The sequence below is a fragment of the Eptesicus fuscus genome, chromosome 2 (genome assembly GCF_027574615.1).
Source record: "Eptesicus fuscus isolate TK198812 chromosome 2, DD_ASM_mEF_20220401, whole genome shotgun sequence".
In the NCBI taxonomy this organism is placed as follows: domain Eukaryota; kingdom Metazoa; phylum Chordata; class Mammalia; order Chiroptera; family Vespertilionidae; genus Eptesicus; species Eptesicus fuscus.
In genome coordinates this window covers 40,007,729-40,015,345 of record NC_072474.1, presented here as the reverse complement: position 1 = coordinate 40,015,345, position 7,617 = coordinate 40,007,729, and the positions used below count along the sequence as shown (strand labels likewise).

Below are 7,617 nucleotides of genomic sequence, written 5' to 3'. Positions count from 1 at the left end.
GGCAGCAGTATAGGTGTTTACCTATGCCGCCATATTGGTTTCTCTCCGGGTGTTGGATTTTGTCAAATGCTTTTTCTGCATCAATTGATATGACTATGTGATTTTTATCTCTCAATTTTTTTATATGATGTATTACATTTATTGATTTGCCGATATTGTACCATCTTTGCATCCCTGGGATAAATCATACTTGGTCATAGTGTATGAGGATTTTTTTCTTTTAAAGAAAGGGCAGCTTAGCACTGTGGAGACTGACATGGTTGGGCAGGTCTGAATTCTGGTCTAATTTCCCCACTGAGTCTGCAACCTTAATCAAGCTACTTGTCCTTTTCTATCTCAGTTTTCTCATCTGTGAAATGGCTATAACAGCACTCACTTAGAGGTTCATCATGAGGATTAATAAGATAATGAATGTACAAGATTTAGCATACCACCTGGCTCATACATGATAAGCCCTTAATAGCTAATAAATATTCCCTTGCTCTTTGCTGCTATCCTAGAAGTATAAATGCTCCCGACTGGTCCTTTCTAAAAAGTTTGTCCCTAAATAAAGGTAAAAACCCTATTGAATAAATTTGGAAGAAGCAATATTCCCTGAATCTAGCAGAAAGTCAGCTTTTGAGTGTGTGAATTTGACTTGGTTACATAAAATATTTTGATGAATATCAGATGAAATTGTAATAGATGATACATTAATACTTATAAATTCACCTTTATTTATTTTTATGTTTTAAATATATTTTTATTATTTATTTCAGAAAGGAAGGGAGAGGGAGAGAGAGAGAGAAACATCAAAGATGAGAGAGAATCATTGATTGGCTGCCTCCTGCACAACCCACACTGGGGATTGAGTCTGCAACCCAGGCATGTGCCCTGACTGGGAATCGAACTGTGACTTCCTGGTTCATAAGTCAATGCTCAACCCTGAGCCACACCAGCCAGGCTATAAATTCACCTTTATTAGGCTTGCAAGGTAAAATACAAGGCACACAGTTAAATTTAAATTTTAGATAAGCAGTGAATATTCTTTTAACACAAGTATGTCCCAAATATTACATAGGACAAACCTATGCTACAAAGGATGGATTTTTATTTGTGATTCAAATTTAACTGGGTAGTTCCTTCTTTGGTTCCCTGTGGCTATGCTTCTAATTTAGAAAGGCTCCTCACCCTGCTTCACTTCTAAACTTCTGAGATGTCCGAGATTCCTGTGGAGAATGATCAGCTGCTGAGCTGACCCCTTGGGGCTGGGCAAAAAGTAGGAAGATCATTTATTATTCTGGAGCTCAAAGGAAGAAAAATAATGTTGAACTGTGGGATCCACCCTGGCCTAGAAGGAATGGATGCTCTTCCTTTCATGGATTTAATTGACCCAGCTGAGATTAATCTCCTACTAATCAGTCATCCATTTGCATCTCTGTGGAGTTTTATCCTGGTTTTTACAGAAGACAAGTTTCAAAGGAAGAACATGTATGACTCATGCTACAAAAGCTATTTATAGATGGATTCGCTCAGATTATGTCAGTCAGTAATGTATCAGTGGACAGCATGCAGTATACTGAGACAGATGTGAAAAAGAGCATGGACAAAACTGAAACCATCAATTTTCCTGAAGTTAAGGAAGTTGCAAAAATCAAGTTTTGATATTGCCATGTGGGCCATGTTTTAGGAGCTGCCATGTTCATGATTGAAATCGCAGGAGTGAAGCTTTTATATACAGGTGGTTTCTCAAGACAAGAAGATGGACACTTAGTGGCAGCTGACATTCCTAACATTAGACCTGATATTCTTATCATTGAATCTATGTAGGAGAAGCATGAAGAGCAAGAAGCAAGATTCTGTAACACGGTTCACAATATTGTAAAGCAAAGGGGACGAAGCCTCATTCCTGTCTTTGCTTTTGGAAGGGCTCTTGACTTTAGATGACTCCCGACAGAATCACCAGATCTTCATGACATTACAATATTAGTATAATATGCATTGTCTTTGGTCAAGAAGAGTTTGGCCATGTACCAGACATGCGTAAATGCCATGAATAACAAAATCAGCAAACAGATCAACATCAATAATTTCTTTGTTTTCAAACACATTAGTAATCTTAAGAGCATGGATCATTTTGATGACATTGGATCCAGCATTAGAATGGTGTCCCCAGGCATGGTGCAAAGTGGCCTACCCAGAGAGCTCTTTGAAAGTTGGTTCACTGATAAGAGGAATGGGGTCATGATAGCAAGGTACTGGGTAGAAGGGATGCTTGCCAAGCATATCATGTCTGAGCCCAAATAGATCACTACCAGGTCTGGACAGAAACTACCATTGAAGATGTCTGTTGATTACATTTCTTTCTTCAATAACACAGATTAATGACAAACCAGTGAATTTATTCATGCTTTTAAACCACCTCATGTGTTATTAATCTAGGAAGAACAGAAATAAATGGCCAGATTGAAAGCAGCCCTCATTTGAGAATATGAAGACAATGAAGTTCACAGAGATTCATAATCCTTGGAATACAGAAGCAGTGTGACCTTGAACTTCAGAGGGGAAAAACTAGCTAAGGTCATGGGCTATTTAGCAGACAAAAAACAAACAGATAAAACAAACAAACAAACAAACAAACAACCAGAACAAGGCCAGTGGGTCTCAGGAATACTTGTTAAAAGAAACTGATCTTCACCTACGTTCTTGTGATTTCTCCAATTATACTCACGTGGCCATCAGCACTGAGAAGCAGACCCAAGCCATTTCATGTAGCGGTCCTTTTAATTTGCTCTATTACCAGATACAGAAGTTGACAAGTGATATAGAAGAGTTAGAAATTCAAGAAAAACGTGTTTTAAAAGTTATAAAAAATATTACTGCATCACAGGAACCAGGAATGGTGGTATTAGAATGGTTAGCGAACCCTTCCCATGATATGTATGCAGATACAGTGACAACCGTGACATGAGAAGTTTGTTCAAACCTGAAAATAAGGAAAGGTGCAGTACAAAACATCTCTACTCTATGAAATTAGGAATGCACGTTTAGAGCACGAGGTTGGAGATCATGCTCCAGGACATATGTGGAGAAGACTGCTTAAGTGAGATGGTGGGTCTATTCTTAGTGTCACGGTGGATGGAAAACAGCGAGTGTAAACTTGGAGACACGGACTGTAGAGTATGAGGAAGGGAATGAAGACGGCGAATCTCTCTCTGAGAAATGGTGGAACTGGTCGCACAGAGACTGCACAAGGCCCTTACGTCTATGAACACGCTGGCACTTTTTGTAATGCTTGAATTGACTTCTATCACTTATGAAAGACATTAGTTCCCCTGGGAGAGACTATTTACTTTTGACCTCAATGGTTTTTTTGCCAACAGCTTGAATACCGCTAAATCACCAACTACTTTGTCCATTACTTTACAACTGCTGAATAAACTGTTACTTTAGAATTTATTGATTCCACCTCTAGGCATGTATGCAGCTCCAAATAAAACCTTAAAAATCTGCTCAGAGAAACTGAAAAACAAAACTGGGGTCCTGTATTTTTATTTGCTAAATATGGAAATTCTAACCTTTATATTTACATTTTTTCTGATATGATGTTTAGTTTTGTACTTTTTTGATAGATGTTTTCTCACAAATGCTAATTTGTCAACTTGTTCTGCCTCAATAATGTCAAATTGTGTATAAAATATTAACATAATTTAGAATTTTATGAGGTGAGAAAAATTTATGAGATGCAAATTAAAAGTTAAATAAATCCAATGTAATAATAATACTTTCATATTTCAGACAAACTGTACTAATCTGATTATAATAATGAAGCAGTCAGTAATGAACATAATGAGGAATAAATAAGCATCTAGGGAAAATATGAATTCTTGACAAATGTGATAGTTCTGATATGTTAAGAACATAAATTAAGACAATATAAATTTTCTAAGTTTCACATTTGTATTATTTTCTCTGCTGGTGTTATTCATATATGTATTTGGGGGCACATTTAGAATATGATTATTAACATTTCCATATTTAAGAATCTCTATTATTATTTTTATTATTCAAATAGTAACTAAAATTTACTCTGAACACACACAGGTCTCAAGGCAAACATTAACATTAAATTAAGCAGCCTTAGGGTCATTGTTACTTTGAAACTAATATGTTATAAACTAATATTTTTAAGTAGAAGAAGTATAGCTTTTTACTTGCTGGAGATGCTTAGCTGCTGCTGTGAGATGATGATAGATAAGTACCCACTTGTGTAATTCTTTGTGGTTTATAATCACGAACTTTATTTATACTAGGATGTAATTCTTGAAATTGAGACCTGTGTTTTCTTTTGCCTGCCCTAGTTTTGTAAATTGTCACAACCCACAACTCCTTAAAATTAAAGAAAGTTTCCAGAATTCTTGACAGAGAATTATATTCGTTGAGCCTATAAATGCTTCAAACAAGACAATTTCATAGTCTTAAAGATATCTGTGGTTGTAAGACTTTTATGGCAATTTCAAATAAGATGACATCAAAGATCACTACATAAGAATCTAAACATTCATTTTAGAAACTACATATTAAACATCAATGTTAGGTCCTTTATATCCCAAAATTTTACAGTCTAGTGGGTGATGGACATTTACAGAAAAGACTAAATCATTGATAAGTAAGTGCTAGATTTCTTAAATGTTAAGAGGGCAGAAATTAATTATGTTTAGAAATGTCAGTGAGGGTTTCAGTGAGAATGTGGTGGATGAACAAATCATTGATTGACAGAGAAGCAGAAATTTGTTAAAATGAACTGCAGGGTTTGGGGGGAATAGAGGAAAAAGAAGCCTTACAGACAGGTGTAAGAGCATAGCCAAAAGCGTGGAAGCTTGGAATTACAGAGTTCATTTGGGAAATTGCAAATGAGCTGACGTGGCTGGAGCGTAAAAGAGAGTGACAGGCAAGAAAATTGAAATTGGCATTTAAAAGGACCTTTTTATGCTCTGCAAAGAAAGAAGCAATAGGGAAGGAACCTGGGTGAATTTTGGGCAGGAATGTGACAATCATTTTTGCAATTTAGACTGAAACTTATGGTTTCATCAAAATAATAAGGCAGTGGGGGATGCCTAGTGCTATTTTATTTTATATTTTAAGAAATCCAATAAATCCTGGCTAAATTGGCAGTAATCCTATATAATAAAGAGGTAATATGCAAATTGGCCCTCACACCATCACAAGATGGCTGTGCTCATAAAAGAGGTGGGGTTCCCATAATGAGCCATAATAAGCGATCAGTAGGGACCTGAGGCTCTGTGGTGCTGGGCCAGGGCAGGGGACCTGAGGCTGTGCCCCCTGCCCACCTGGCAGGGATTGATGGGGGACCTCAGGCTGCACCCCCCACCTGGCAAGGCTTGACAGGGGACCTCAAGGTGTTCCCTCTGCCCTGGTGCTGGGCTGGGGGACCTCAGGCCGTGCCCTTTGCCCAGTGTGGGTTGGGGGACCTCAGGCCATGCCCTCTGCCCAGCGTGGGCTGGGGGACCTGAAGCTGTGCCCCCTGCCTGGCAGGGCTTGATGGGGGCCCTGAGGCTCCACCCCCAACCCAGGGGGTCTTGACGGGGGACCTGAGGCTGCGTCCCCCTGTCTGGTGGGGCTTGATGGGGGTGGGGCCGGCCAGGTCTGTATCTCGCCCAATGAGGGTGGGGCCGACCAGGTCTGGGTCTCGCATGATTTCGAGGTGCGCATGGGTGGGCGGGGACTTGACTGTGGGTTCCACGGTGCACCCCAGACCCTGACAGGAGAAAGATTTTCATATACATTGTACTAATTTTCTTTCATCTCTGACATTTCTATTATAGAGAAAGGGCAAATAGCAATATTAAAATATTTCCTCTAATTAATTCCCTTTTAATGTACACGAATATCATGCACCGGGCCACTAGTAAAATATAATGTTAATAGTAATACAATACAATTCAATTTCTTAAAATGTGGTTCTTTATGATTATATTAGAGGTCCGGTGCACAAAATTCATGCATGGGGGGGTGTCCCTCAGCCCTGCCTGCACCCTCTTCAATCTGGGAGCCCTCAGGGGATGTCCGACTGCCAGGGATGAGGCCTAAACCAGCAGTCAGACATCCCTCTCGCAATCCAGATTCGCTGGCTCCTAACCACTTGCTTCCCTACTGGCTTGATTGCTGCCTAACCACTCCCCTGCCGGCCTCATGGCCCCCAACTGCCCTCCCCTGCTGGCCTGATTGCCCCTAACCACCTCTGCCTCAGCTCCTACCACCATGGCTGTGTCCTGAAGGAAGTCCAGTCTCCTGGTTTAATTAGCATATTACCCTTTTATTAGTATAGATTGTATCTGAGTGCTTTAGCCTTGTTTTTTTAAGTTGAGATATAATTGACATACAACATTGTATAAATTTAAGCTTTAGCTTTTTAATATCATTAGTATAATTTTACTAATCCCTGCATCAACCCCGTGACTCACAATTATTATTATCAGCATTTACAGGTGAGAAAACTCAGGTTTGGAGAAGTTAATAAACCCGCCCTAGGTCACACAGCTACGGAAGGTTGGGGTCCAAGCAGTATGATCCCAGAGCCTGGACGCCGGCTAATGTACTGCAGCCAGTGCCTCCCTTGACTGTTGTCACCCCAGATGGCCCAGGCCACATCTGCCTGTGGGTACACAGGGGCTCCTTAATGCCAATACCCCCAAACGTGTTGCTCTTTCCCCTGCCTGCTGCACGAGGCTCTTAGATTGTACTTGGTTATTTATGGTCCTTCCCAGAGATGGTCTCATGTGAAACCTGGAACTATCTCATGTTCTCTCTGGAAATCCATCCACAGGTCACACCGCCCTGAACTTGTAATCATCATGGTTTAAGCTCTTGCTGGAATTACCACTGTGTTATTGCATACCAACTCCCATGGGAAACCTGCCCTTCTGAATGACTATTCTGACCTGCTTGTGTTTTATATGTTTAGCTATATTAAGATGTAGTTATTAATTTATAGATTTAAAAAATAGAATTGAATTAATTGTCTCTCCACATTCTTCTGTTGTTTTCATCTCTTCCCACCATCTTGAAAGAAGAGAGAAAAAGTTCCAGTTAAGTCAGGGAAGGACTTATTAGGAAGAATAATAGAAGATTTTTTTCACTAACTTGGAAATTCAAATCTTTAAAAAGAGACCCAGAACAAGTTACTATTTGTGTTATCTCAGACCCAAGAGCAGAAATAAATTTTGAATTACAATCATACTTCAGATTTCAGGCAAAACATTATTTCACCAGAAAAAACACTTACTTTGCTTTTAGCTCACGTTTTCCCTTTATAGAACCAAATAACTAATTGCCTAGTATATGTTTCAATGCTTATCTCCTCTGATCAAATGGTTGCTTTTAAAAATATATATTTAGCCCTAGCCGGTTTGGCTCAGTGGCTAGAGCGTCGGCCTGCGGACTAAAGGGTCCCCGGTTCAATTCCGGTCAAGGGCACATGCCCGGATTGCGGGCTTGATCCCCAGTGGGGGGCGTGCAGAAGGCAGCCAATCAATGGTTCTCTCTCATCATTGATGTTTCTATCTCTCTCTCTCCCTCTTCCTTCCTCTCTTAAATCAATAAAAATATATTAAAAAT

The 7,617-nt window shown here is 39.7% G+C and overlaps 1 pseudogene; it reads left to right on the top strand.

The window, feature by feature from the left end:
- Positions 1 to 1,195: 1,195 nt before the first annotated feature.
- Positions 1,196 to 3,309, top strand: LOC103293920 (cleavage and polyadenylation specificity factor subunit 3-like; annotated as a pseudogene).
- Positions 3,310 to 7,617: the final 4,308 nt, after the last annotated feature.